Source organism: Eurosta solidaginis, chromosome X, assembly GCF_040869045.1.
Source record: "Eurosta solidaginis isolate ZX-2024a chromosome X, ASM4086904v1, whole genome shotgun sequence".
Lineage (NCBI taxonomy): Eukaryota > Metazoa > Arthropoda > Insecta > Diptera > Tephritidae > Eurosta > Eurosta solidaginis.
This window is the reverse complement of record NC_090324.1, coordinates 4,251,126-4,263,656: the sequence shown is the minus strand read 5'-3', so window position 1 is coordinate 4,263,656 and position 12,531 is coordinate 4,251,126. Positions and strand designations below refer to the sequence as shown.

Here is a 12,531-nt window from a genome sequence, read left to right as displayed (position 1 = left end):
TGGGAGCCCAGGGTGATTTATAGTAAACATCACCACAATTTATAGCAAGTTTCTGCAATTTAAAATACATTAGGGGACACAAAGATAACCCCAAATCTTGAACTTTTTTTCTAAAATTTGTATACCGGGTTCTGAAAAATTCTGAGTCAAAATTTTGAGATAATCTCTTCACTCAGCCACAACCAGATATTTTTGTTGAAAAACAATCTATAAAAACACGTATATAATGTCACTTAATGAGTCTAATTGCAGGCATCATGACCCGCTACGGCCAATTGCGCAAGGCGTATGAAAAGAAGGCCAGCTACTTCAAGATCCCATGCCATTTGTGTTCGGCTAGGCATCCGATCCGTCTCTGCCCAGTCTATCGCTCTAACACGCCCGAGGAACGTATGCGTGAAGCACTTTTGGGCAATTTCTGTGGCAATTGCCTCTGCATGGCGCATCGCACGGCTGGTTGCACAAGCAACGGGAGATGTCGGCGATGTGGCGAGAAACACCATATCACCCTTCACGTGGATGAGCAAACCAAAGCCTCACGTGAGCCGTACAAGCCATGGAGCGTACACGTATAGGAGGAAGAACGCGAGCACCTCGAAGGGGCGTTGTCACTATATGCCTCCGATATTGAGGCGGAGGAGATTGAACGAGAAACCACGGAGAGGGACACCGATTCTCAACCTGCCAGCATGGTCCAAGAGAGATAGGAACCACTGCCCTTCCGACTATCAGGGGGATTGGAACCACGGCTCTTCCGACCCCTGCTACAGCACGAGCGCCAACTGTCGAACAGAACCCCTCACCGTCGCCGCCGACAGCGACAACGCCCCCAGCTGGCTGACAACAACACAAATAGCCGTCACGAAGCCACCACGACTAGCCTGCCCCGCTCTATGTCAACCGCCGCCGATTCTCGAGGAGTCATTGCCACTCGCTAGCTAAGGACGCCGCTAACGTTCCGTAGTGGACGTACAGAGCTAGACCCCGTCGCTGGACCGGTACTGCGGCCCATGAGATCGATTCCGCCGACCGCTATCGTGAAAATTGAAGCTGGAGGACGACTTCACCTGGTTTGAGCACTAATCGATGTTTGTTCGTCATCGACCGTTATATCGGCCGACTTGGTCCGGGATCTGCGGCTGGACGAAACTCGAGTGGGTAGCCAGACAGGCTGTGTGGTGTGTATGCGGGGGAAGCACGGCGACAACTAACGCATTGCGACCCATGCCGTCGTCACACCACATTTCCACCGAGTGGCGCCTAGTCACAGCCTGGATCCAGCCATCGCGACTGTGTACACGCACATATGTCTCGTCGATCCAAAATTCTACATCGCGTTGCCAGATCGCCTAGTTCTCGGTGCAGACGTATATGCCGACATCATGTTGAACCAAGTGCTGCCAGCGTCATTCGGTCCGCTCTTTGCGCAAAGCACAATATTTGGCTTCGTGTTCTCTGGATTATCTAGAGCCTTAATTGTCGCAGATATAAATATCCAAAAAAAAAAAGAATTAATTTTGAATTTGAATTTAAATTATGAATTTTGTAATAAATAATATTTTATACTTTTGAACTCATGCGTACAGTCCGTCCATCCACAAATCTCTAATCTTTCTCCCTCTAGATATTGTGTACTCTAGCAGCAGGGCAAGGCGAGGTTGCGTATCGCAAGGGGGCCGGCATGTTTAGGCCAGCAGGCTAACCCAAAAGGGAAAATAAAGGGCGGGCCACCCTAATGCAATTTAATATAAAACTGCTTATTTATTACGGCCGTTAGCACTTATACTAAAAGAAAAATTGAAGTTTGGTTAAGTTACCCCGCCAAAGGCTTGTTAGCTTTGGGGGGTAAACGGAACGCGTGGAATGGAACTCGGTCACTTGGGTTAAGGCCACAGTAGTGTACGCACGCTCGTCAAGGATCAACAAATTTTTAACCACCATTGAAACATCACCGCCAGAATGCAGAGTCCCTGAATATATATTAAAGGTAACATTGTAGCAATTGCATGCTTGCTCCTTTAAACTCTACTTTCTATTTTTATATTGCACATTCCCTTGAAATAAAACACTATTGTAAATTTTAATATTAATCACTGCCTTTTATTCCTAACCACCTCTCGAGAGAAACTAAGTCTGGAGATCGCCAACTCAAATTTTCAACAACAGTACTTGGGTGAGTCTTTTTCCTTAGTGGTGGTCATTTTATGTCTTGTAAGTTTTTATAGACCGCGCACACTTTGTAATTGGTTGGGTGATTACCTTCGCATAAAGCGCATTTGACATCATCAGATTTGTATTTTCGACTACATTCTGGAGACATGTGGCTACCAGCACATTTTATACATACCGGTTTTCGACGGCAGTAAGATTTTGTATGACCATATTGCTGGCAGTTAGCACATTGGGGTATTTCCCGCTTTGGGTGTGGGGGCCCAAATAAAATTTTTTAATGTAAGAGGCTTTTAATTTCATGAATCTCTTTATTGTTGGTATCGGGTTTGAGCTCAATTATGAACATGGGTAGCGGCTTTTTGGTGATTCTGTGCTTCATGTTCCATATGTTAGTATCAGAGTGGCCAAAATTTTTGAGTGCGTCTACGATTTCTTTGGTATCTATCGAGAAGTGCATATTTTTAAGAGCTACTTTAAATGAACGTTCTTGTTTTAATTTATGTGTGAAGAGCTCTGTGTTCTGTAGTTCCAACTAGGTCACGATAGTTTTGTAGACATCGAGAGAAGATGCTTTAGGTGAAACGAGTTTGGGGCAATTTCTTGTAATAAACTCATCAGTGGAGATATATTACTGACTTTATCGACGAAAATTGGGAGAGGTTTCAGTTCTTTCTCCTTGGGTTGGCTTGCTTCTTCGACTACAAGGATGGAAAATCTATTTTCAGTATCAGGGGCATTTACTTGGCGCCTACCAAGCCAACATTGTTCGAGCTTGGCCTGTTTTTTTGACTCTGTACTCTTACCTGGGCTTTCGCATTGGCGTTTAGAGGGCGTTACGTTCTTCTATTCGTTGGCTGCTGGAGTCGTACTAGTGACTTTTTGGGTGGGTGGGACTTGTTGCTGACTCTAGAGTAGTTGCAATTGTTGCTGGAGGAACTCTATGTACTGCTCAACATTTCCGGCGCTCCAAGCAGGGATTGTGTGAGTTTTTTGTTGCTCCGAGTTTTGTTGCTGTTGTGTTATTGAGGTGAGTGGTTGGGATTGGGTCGGTTGGGTCAGCGGTAGCTTTTGTTGCTGTTGGCTGATTTGAAGTGTTGAGGTTTGCTGGGTGGGCAGGGGTCCTCCTCCCTTAGGAGGAGTACGGTTAATTGGCATTTTACCCGCTGATCACTTATTTTATATTGCCTTATTCTTATATTATTATTATTATGTTACTTTTATTATTATTATTATTATTTATTTATTTATTATTTTGTATTATATTTTAATGTATTAACGCTTATTAAGTTATGTGGATATTTATTTTATAAAATTTTTTTTTTTTTATTTTGAGTACCTTGGCAACTCTTACTTACATCAAAGCTAGTGACGGGTGGAATATATTGCCTACTTTTAGGCGTAGGTGAAAATATCTACGTACCAGAATTGGCGCCAATTATGTATACGTATATATTTGTTTGTGTTTTCCTTTCTTATTTTCACTTTGTTTATGTTTTCGATATGGAGTCTCACTTTTATTTTTATGTTTTAATTTTAAGCACTATTGTTTTTTGCCTTATTTTGTTTTCAGGGGGAAAATCACTTATTTTATGTACCTAGAGGGTGCCTTTTTTTGTTTTTATCTCACTTAGATCTTTATTATTTATACTGTTTCTTATGTTTTGGAAGACACACCTGAATTTTCACTTTACGCGAACAGGCTTGCCGATACGATTTTCGCAAATTCGCTTTAATTATCTTGCGGTATCCTCGACTGTGGTGGCGGGCCTTAACGGTCCGCCCGTATTCCGTTAGACGGATCCCATTAGTATGTGGCGTCTGTGCCCTGTCGCGCCTTATGGCGACGTCTCTCTCTGCTGCGGTGCTCTGTCGTGTCTTACGTCGGCGTCTACTTGTATTGCTGAGGCGGTACTCTGCGCACCTTTCGTCGGCGTCTACTTGTATTGCGGGCGATGCTCTGCCACGCCTTATGCCGGCACCTCTCTCGACTGCGGTGCTCTGTCGCGCCTTGCGTCGGCGTCTTGCTGGCGTCTCGGTGGCGTTGGTCGCATCGCTGCGGTGCGGTTTATTACTGTCGCGGCGCGATCGTCGTCGGCGCAGGCGAGCGGACGTCACCTGTTCGCGGGTGCGCGTTACTTTGTCTACGCGGGTGTGAACGAAGTCACAAGCGGTGTTTGGTGGTAGAACCGACAAATACACAACTTGAAGCCAAGACTCACTCTTATGAAACGATCTCTCTTGGTGATAGAACCGACACATTCGAGGTGCGTTTTACTGGTAGCTCCGGTCATGACCACAGCTCCGTGCTAACTGACTACTGTGCTGCTGTGTCGCTCCTTTTATGGCTGTTGTGTTTGGTGTTGCTAGCCCAGAGGGTTGCGTTGCCATGCTCACCGTGTTGCTGTTAAATATTGCGACGAGCTCGTTGTGTTGCTGAGCTTGCTGGTTGGCCGTGTTACTGTTAAATGTTGCGACCGCTCGTTGTTTTTCTGAGACTTCTTGGTTGGTCGTGTTGCTGTTAAGTGGTGCGACCGCTCGTTGTGTTGCTGAGACTTGTTGGTTTGTCGTGTTGCTAGGGCCTTTTGTGGCCGCCTGTTGTGTTGATGTTGTGTTAATGGTTGTGACCCATATGGTGTGGGATCGTTTTGTGTGGGCCAAATTAATAAGGTTTTATTTAGTCTTCGCATTTCTATGCGCTTCTGGCTCGCCATGTCTTCCGTGAATGGCTGTCTACACAGTCCGGGTATTCCTTTTTCGCTCCCCGTGTATCGCAATACCCTTTCCATGTTTTCGGCCACGTATACGCCATAGTCGTTGTTGTTTAATTGTTGTGGTACCTCGAGTACTAGCTCCTGGGCCTTAAACCCGTCATGCCTGTACCGCTGCATATATCCCCACCGGAGGAAATCCTCCCAAGCCTGCGTTGCGTGCGGAAATTTAGCCCTGTGCATCGAGTCCGCTACCCATACGTACCGCTCCTGCCAGCATTCCGTGTCAGTGACGTGGTGTGTGACTGCTGCAGTCGCCAGACCCAGCAGGTACTAGGGTTTGGCTGCGTTGTGAGGCGTGAGGATCACGCTCTTGCAAACAGGTCGACGTTCCGGACCCAGCGGTGTATGCGTCGGTCGTTTTCCCCTATGTTCCTCTTCTGGGTCAGCTGCCAGATCACGAACGGGCTGAGAGTCGTATTTTATTCTCCGTGTTGCTCTTCCAGTCCCTTTGCCCAAGCGGCAACGACGGTGTCAGTCAACCATTTAGATCCTTTGAGGGCGTTGAGGTCAGTTGCATAGAGGGTTATGCCGCTTGGTCCTGCCGGGAATATTGTCCTAGGCGTTTCCCTCTCCGGTGGAGCTGTGTCCTTATCCGAGGAGAGCTCGGTTGTTGTTCCGGAGATGTGTCCTCACCCGAGGAGAGCTCGATGATTGCCGGCAAATGTTGTAGTTCTCATGGAGCTGTGTCCTCGCCCGAGGAGAGCTCGATGATTGCCGGCAACTGCCCTCCCTCCACGTCTATCCTGTTTAGAGTGGCTGTTGGTGGTTCGCTCCTATTGTTGGCCTTGGCCGCGGCTTCCTCCCACTTCGACATGCGCGTGGTGCGTACTATAATTTCGGTTGCCCGTCTGGCTGCTTCCGCTGCGCGTCTGACGTTGGTGCCGGCATAAGTTGCGGCTGCGGCTGATTCAGTGTTCGTGGTGTTAGCGTCGGCGCCTGCAGTGTTTGCCTGTGTAGCGGTGCGTGCGACGTCAGCGTGTGTGGCTGCGCGTACAGTTGCGCGCATGTTGTTGGCGTCGGCGTCCATAGTGTTTGACGGTGTAGGGGTCGTGCGACGTCAGCGTACGTGTTTGCGCGTGTAGTTGCGCGCATGTTGTTGACGTCGGCGCCTGTAGTTTTCGACGGTGTAGTGCTGCGTGCGACGTCAGAGTACGTGTTTGCGCGTGTAGTTGCGCGCATTTTGTCGACGTCGGCGCCTGTAGCTCCTTCCAGCAGTACGACCCTAAAGCGCTTTGCTTCCTCCTCCTCGTAGCGGTGGCGCATACGCTTGACGCTCTTGGTCAGTTTAGCGTTGTAGTTCTCCATTGTAAATTGGTGTTCAGTAGATATTCGTTGCAAAAGATAACGTTGTTGTCACGTCCGTGGTTTGCGATAGATTGACCGGTGCTTGCTTATCCTCCCATCATTGATATTAATTAATAGTAATTTTTTTTCTTTTTTTTTGGGATTTATTTTAATTTCTCGCGATGGTCGCTGCTGCATGATATGCCTTTAGTTCCGCAATGTTGGCCGTTTTCTCCTTCCCGACGTTAGTTTTTCGTACTTTGAGTATCACTGGTGATACATATCCTAGGATTATGTAGGGTCCGTTATATTTAGGGGCCAACTTTGCTGCGAAATTTTCCCCGGCCTTGAAGAGATGGTGTTCCTTTCCGCCGCTCGTTCCATGTTCTGCCTCACTATTCTGAATGCATCTTGCATTCTGTCGGATTTCTCTTCTGCCGTGGTGGTAGCTATGCCCGTCCCAAGGTTGACCTCGTCAAACAATGCCCCTAGTAGCCGCGGGCCAGTAGTACCGGTTGGTAATCCGCGCTACCGTCCTGCAGATACCCATGTGTCCAGCGCTTAGGATATCTTGGTTTTCTTCTAATACTCATTGTCGCAGTGGTGTGGGCACACAAAATTTCCAAGGGACCACTTCTTCATCGTGTTACCGGCTGGGAATATGGCGGTACAGTTGTCCATCTTGTATTATGTGGTCAGCATATTTCTCTGGGTTAGTGCGCACTTCGTTCACACGCTTGTGCCACCACTTGCAAGGTCGCTCTGTTGTCGTTGCCAGTCGTAGGGTCTCCAGTGGCTGTCGTGATAGTCCGTCCGCTCCAGGTTCAGCTTTCCTTTCCTGCACTCGATGTGGAAGGTGTGCTGCTGAAGTTCCAAGGCCCATCGTGCTACACGGCCGGAGGGGCTTTCGCTGGAGTTTAGCCACTTTAGGGACATATGATCCATGATTAACTTGAATCGGTACCCTTCCAAATATGGCGATCACGCGTTCTCCACCTTCCAAATCCTGTGTCAATACGGCGCCCAGCCCCATATTGCTTGCGTCCGTTTGTAAGGTGAAGGTCTTGGTGAAGTCCGGACAGGCAAGTATCGGTGTTTCCGTGAGTTTTTGCTTTAAGACCTCTAAGACTTCCTGTTTTTCGGCCCCCCACTTCCAGTGTTTGCCCTTTTTCAGCAGGGTTGTAAGTGGCTGGCTGATCGTGGCGAAGTCGGGCACGAACCGTCGGTACCAAGATTCTATACCAAGATATTTATTTATTTTATTTATTTATTTATTTATTTATTTCAATTAGTCAATGGACTTAAATCCTTACAGACTATGGTACAAACTAAAATTAAGAGATAGTTATTTGAAAAATAATACAAGGTACTTAGAAAACAGATTTTAAAATATTTAACAGCTTCGCTTTTGGAGCAGAAAAGTCTAGAGTTACAACAGTACTGATAGGGTTAAACTCACGGAGAGCACGAGCAATGGGAGCATTACTGGAATAGTGGGTTTTAAAATTGTCACAATAAAATGGATAAAAACTGCGAGGACACCTCCGGGGAATATTAGATCGAATCTTATCCAAGAAATATGGACAGTGAACGGACCCATTAATAATATAATACGTAAATGACAAGCAGAGTATTGATCTGCGATTTTCTAAAGACTTAAGGCTTAAAAGCATAAGTTGTGCAGAGTAGGCGGGTATAGGATCAGAGAAGTTTGAAGGACGAAGGGCATATTTGAGAAAAATTTTTTGTATTCTTTCAATTATGGTAATAGCAGTTTGACTACTTGGTCTCCAAATAAATATGCCATATTCCAGATTAGATCTAACAAAAGACGTGTAAAGTAGCTTAAACGTGTAGGGATCAGAGAATTTGGCAGAATTGCGCCTCACAAAGCCAAGCATAGAATATGATTTGGAGGTTATAAAATTTATGTGCTTACTAAAAGAAAACTTATTGTCAAAGACAACACCAAGGTCCTTAATCTCATTAACACATTGAAGCTCACAATTAGAAATACTATAATTTGTAGTTAGAAGATTAATTGACTTCGAGTAGGTCCTTTGAAAGCATTTGAACGGATTCAAAGAAATACCAGAGTTCAGGCACCATTGGTGCAACTTATTAATATCATTCTGCAACATTAAGGCATCATATGGCGTCTTAATGGCAGAAAATAGCTTTAAGTCATCGGCGTATAGCAAACACTTCGCGAATGAAACGCAACTACTTACGTCATTAATAAATAAGATAAATAAAAGTGGACCTAATATCTCCCTTGGGGAACCCCAGAAGTGGCTACAAACGGACTAGACGATTGCCCATCTATGGAAACAACACATTGTCTGTTACTTAAATAAGACTTTATCCATAAAAGAAACGAAGAGTGGAAACCAAGGCAACCTAATTTTTTAATTAAAACACTATGATGGATTTTGTCAAAAGCTTTTGGAAAGTCAGTATAAATGCAACCAACCTGAAAACCGGCAACCAACTAAAAACAGCAAGATTAGAAACTGTTGATCTGCCAGCGACAAAACCATGCTGGAAGGGAGATATTAAAGACTTAACCGCAAAACTCAACTTGGCATTAACAGCATGCTCAAAAATTTTGGAAATGGTAGAAAGCTTTGAAATAGGTCTGTAATTACGCACATAATTTTTGTTACCACTTTTAAAGACGGGGGTAATGGAGGTGAGCTTCCACTCGTCATTGAACGTACCGGACGATAGAGATTTATTAAAAATTATTCTTGAAGGAAGAACTAGAGTCGGGCAGTTTTTTAACAGGACTGAAGAAACCCTGTTTGAGACGAAGATTTAAGTTTGAGAATAGCATTACTAATATCATCAGAAGAAAGACAGAGGGCACCAAAGTTTAGAGCAGTGTTAAGATTCGAGGAGGCATCAGACGATTCATAACTATCGTCGGCAGAAAAATTTGATTTAAAAAAATCCGCAAATAAGTTGGCTGTATCACATGGTGTTCGCGCTGAGTGACCATCAAGGAACACTCCAGACGGTATACTACTGGAGCAACCTTTTTTGGACTTGATATAGCTCCAAAATGTTTCCGAATTCAATTTAATATTAGACTCGATTGTATGAATATAGTTGGTATATAGAAGCTTATCCAAATAATTAAATTTCTTCAAGTATTTGTGTGTCTTATGTTCCGCCGGGTAGTTCTGATGCCCTATATAAGGCACATCTGGAGAATATATTGACTGTGCATGATACAATTGGAGACAATCAACTTTGTATCCTGGGGGATTTTAATATGGGTAATATTTCATGGAGCTAGTTGGATGGTAATGCCGTTCTAACTCCATCGAATGTTACTACTGTCTCGGAGTCATATCTTATTGATAACTTTCAATGTATAGAACTAGTACAAATTAATAGCTTTTTAAACTTACTAGACAGGGTCTTAGATCTAATATTTGTAAGCTACAATGTTAACCATAAGCTCTCTATAGCAGCTAGTTACATCTCCCCTCCAAATCAGCATCATAGCCCACTGATGCTGGAGCTTGAGTTTTATCAATATTTCGAACTACCAACATGTGATAATAGAGCGGCCTTAACTCTCGCGATGTAATTTGATGAGTTAAACATCTTGTTTGATTTGAATTGGGACCGTCTTTTTGGAAATGCAGATGTAACTGGTTGTTATGATATTTTTAAGTCAACAATTTATGACATCTGTGTGAATAGCATTCCTGTTCATAGAGCAACAAAAAATAAACGTCCGAGGTTCTCCAACGAACTCAAACGGTTAAGGAATTTAAAGAATAAGTTCTATAAAAAGCATAAACGCTCTACCAATACAAATGTTCGTGAGCGCTACATATTTTACAGAACTGAATTTAATAAGCTCAATAGATTTTTTATCGGCGGTACATTCATAATGTTGAAAACAGTATTAAATGTAACCCTAAATTTTTTTGGAGCTACATTAAGTCGAAAAAGAATTGTTCGAATATTCCGACATCGGTCCACCTTAGAGGTGTTTCGGCCAATCAATTTCGGAAGCGGCTGACTTATTCGCTGAATTATTTTCCTCGAATTACGTTACGGATAATAGTAGTGGGGTGTCGTCTGAATATCTGCCAATTGTAGATACTTCCATCAATTTCGGGAAGCTATGCTTGACTGACTTGGACATAGCTAATGGTATTGAACATCTAAAGATGTCAACCACAACTGACGCAGATGGCCTCTTGGCTGTCCTGTTGAAAAGTTGTTCATCTTTGATTGTTCCTTTAAGGCACATATTTAATATGTCACTATCTGCCGGAGTTTTTATTGATGCATGGAAATTGACTTTTATTACGCCTATCCTTAAAGGTGGTAACCAAAATTATATCGAAAATTATAGGCCGATATCCAAACTTACCACTTTTTCAAAGCTATTTGAGTGCATAGTTAAGAATAAAATTTACTTCTCCGTGAAACATCTACTATGTCCTCAGCATTACGGTTTCGTTGAGGGTAGGTCTACAATAACTAATCTGGCTGTATTTACGGAAGGCTGTTTGGATTCCTTTCAAAAGGGCTACCAAATCGACGCGGTCTATACTGATTTCTCTAAGGCTTTCGATAGGGTATCGCATCGAATACTACTGGCAAAACTTGAATGCTCGGGCTTTCACTCTGAGTTTCTGAAGTGGATCTCTTCTTACTTAGAGAACAGAAGTTGTGTCGTTCGCCTAGATAATATGTCATCTTTTCCATTCGCCCCAACTTCCGGTGTCCCCCAGGGCAGCGTTTTGGGTCCGCTATTATTTGTCATATTTATTAACGACATATCATCTTGCTTTTCAAGGTGTAAGTTTCTTCTTTATGCTGATGACTTAAAAGTTTACCTTTTTTTCAATTGTATAAGCTAGGCTCTTCGAGTCGTAATAAATAAATGAAATGAAATGAAATGAAATGAAATCAGTGCTTGGACGATTCTTTAATCTTAAAAAATGAGCTTAGAAACTTATATCATTGGTGTGTCCGTAATCTTCTATTCCTAAATATTGGTAAGTGTCATTTTACCACTTATGCTAAATGTTCTGGTTTAGTTCCTACATCGTATAGTATCTTAGACGTTCAATTAAAAAAGTCAACTGAAGTTAAAGATTTGGGTGTGTATTTTGATACCAAGCTGACTTTTACCCCTCACATAAGCTATATAGTTTCTAAAGCGTACGCGATGTTGGCTTTTATCCGCCGTAACTGCTCATCATTTTCAGATCCTTATACTATCAAACTACTGTACACATCTTTAGTTAGATCGAGGTTGGAGTATGCGGTATTTTTTTGGAGACCTTTTCGTGCAGTTTATATCAAGATGTTGGAGTCTGTTCAGAGAGCTTTTATGCGCTTTGCATTGCGGTCGATGAACTTTGTAGACCCTGTACCATCATATCACTCTCGCGAATTCGAACTCATACCTTATCCGAAGACTTTCTAATTTTTTTTTTGTCGCGCTATGCTGCCGAGGTGATGTGATGGTAGCGTGCTCCACTAACCACACCGAAGATCCTGGGTTCACGCCGCGGGCAAAGCAACATCAAAATTATAGAAAATAGTTTTTTCAATTATTAGAAAATTTTTCTAACGGGGTCGGCCCTCGGCAGTGATTTTTAAGCACTCCGAGTGTACTTCTGCCATGAAAAACTCTTAGTGAAAACTCATCTGCCTTGCAGATGCCGTTCGGCGTCGGTATAAAGCAAGTAGGTCCCGTCCCGCCCATTTGTAGGAAAAATTAAAAGCAGCACTACGCAAATTGTCATAAAATATCTTCTGAGGTTATCGCGCCTTAAATAAATAAATCCGAAGAGATTTTAGGCCGAGCTTCTTTTCCAATTTGCGTCGTGCTCCTTTTTAATTTTTCTTACAAATTGGCGGGACGGGACCTACTTGTTTTATGCCGACTCCGAACGGCATCTGCGAGGTAGATGAGTTTTCACTGAGAGCATTTCATGGCAGAAATACACTCGGAGTGCTTGCGAAACACTGCCGAGGGGCGACCCCGCTTAGAAAAATTTTCTTCTAATTGAAAAACCCTATTTCTAAAATTTTGATATTGCTTTGCCCGGGGTGTGAACTCAGGGCATTCGGTGTGGTAGGCGGAGCACGCTACCATCACACCACTATGGCCGCCGTACTTACTTATTTATTTATACTCCCGAGCACTACCAAAGGAACACCTTAAAACATTAGGGAGTAACTAATCGGCCAAGGATGCCGCCCTCGAAATCATAAGCAGTCCAATTGGATATTATTGCGTAACTTATATGTAGGTGAAAATAGT

At 43.6% G+C, this 12,531-nt stretch overlaps 1 protein-coding gene across 1 annotated transcript in view; it reads left to right on the top strand.

Moving 5' to 3' along the window:
• Ca-alpha1D (Ca[2+]-channel protein alpha[[1]] subunit D) overlaps positions 1–12,531 on the top strand; it is a 6,221,746-nt gene that overhangs the window by 2,785,464 nt on the left and 3,423,751 nt on the right. The window lies entirely within an intron of this gene.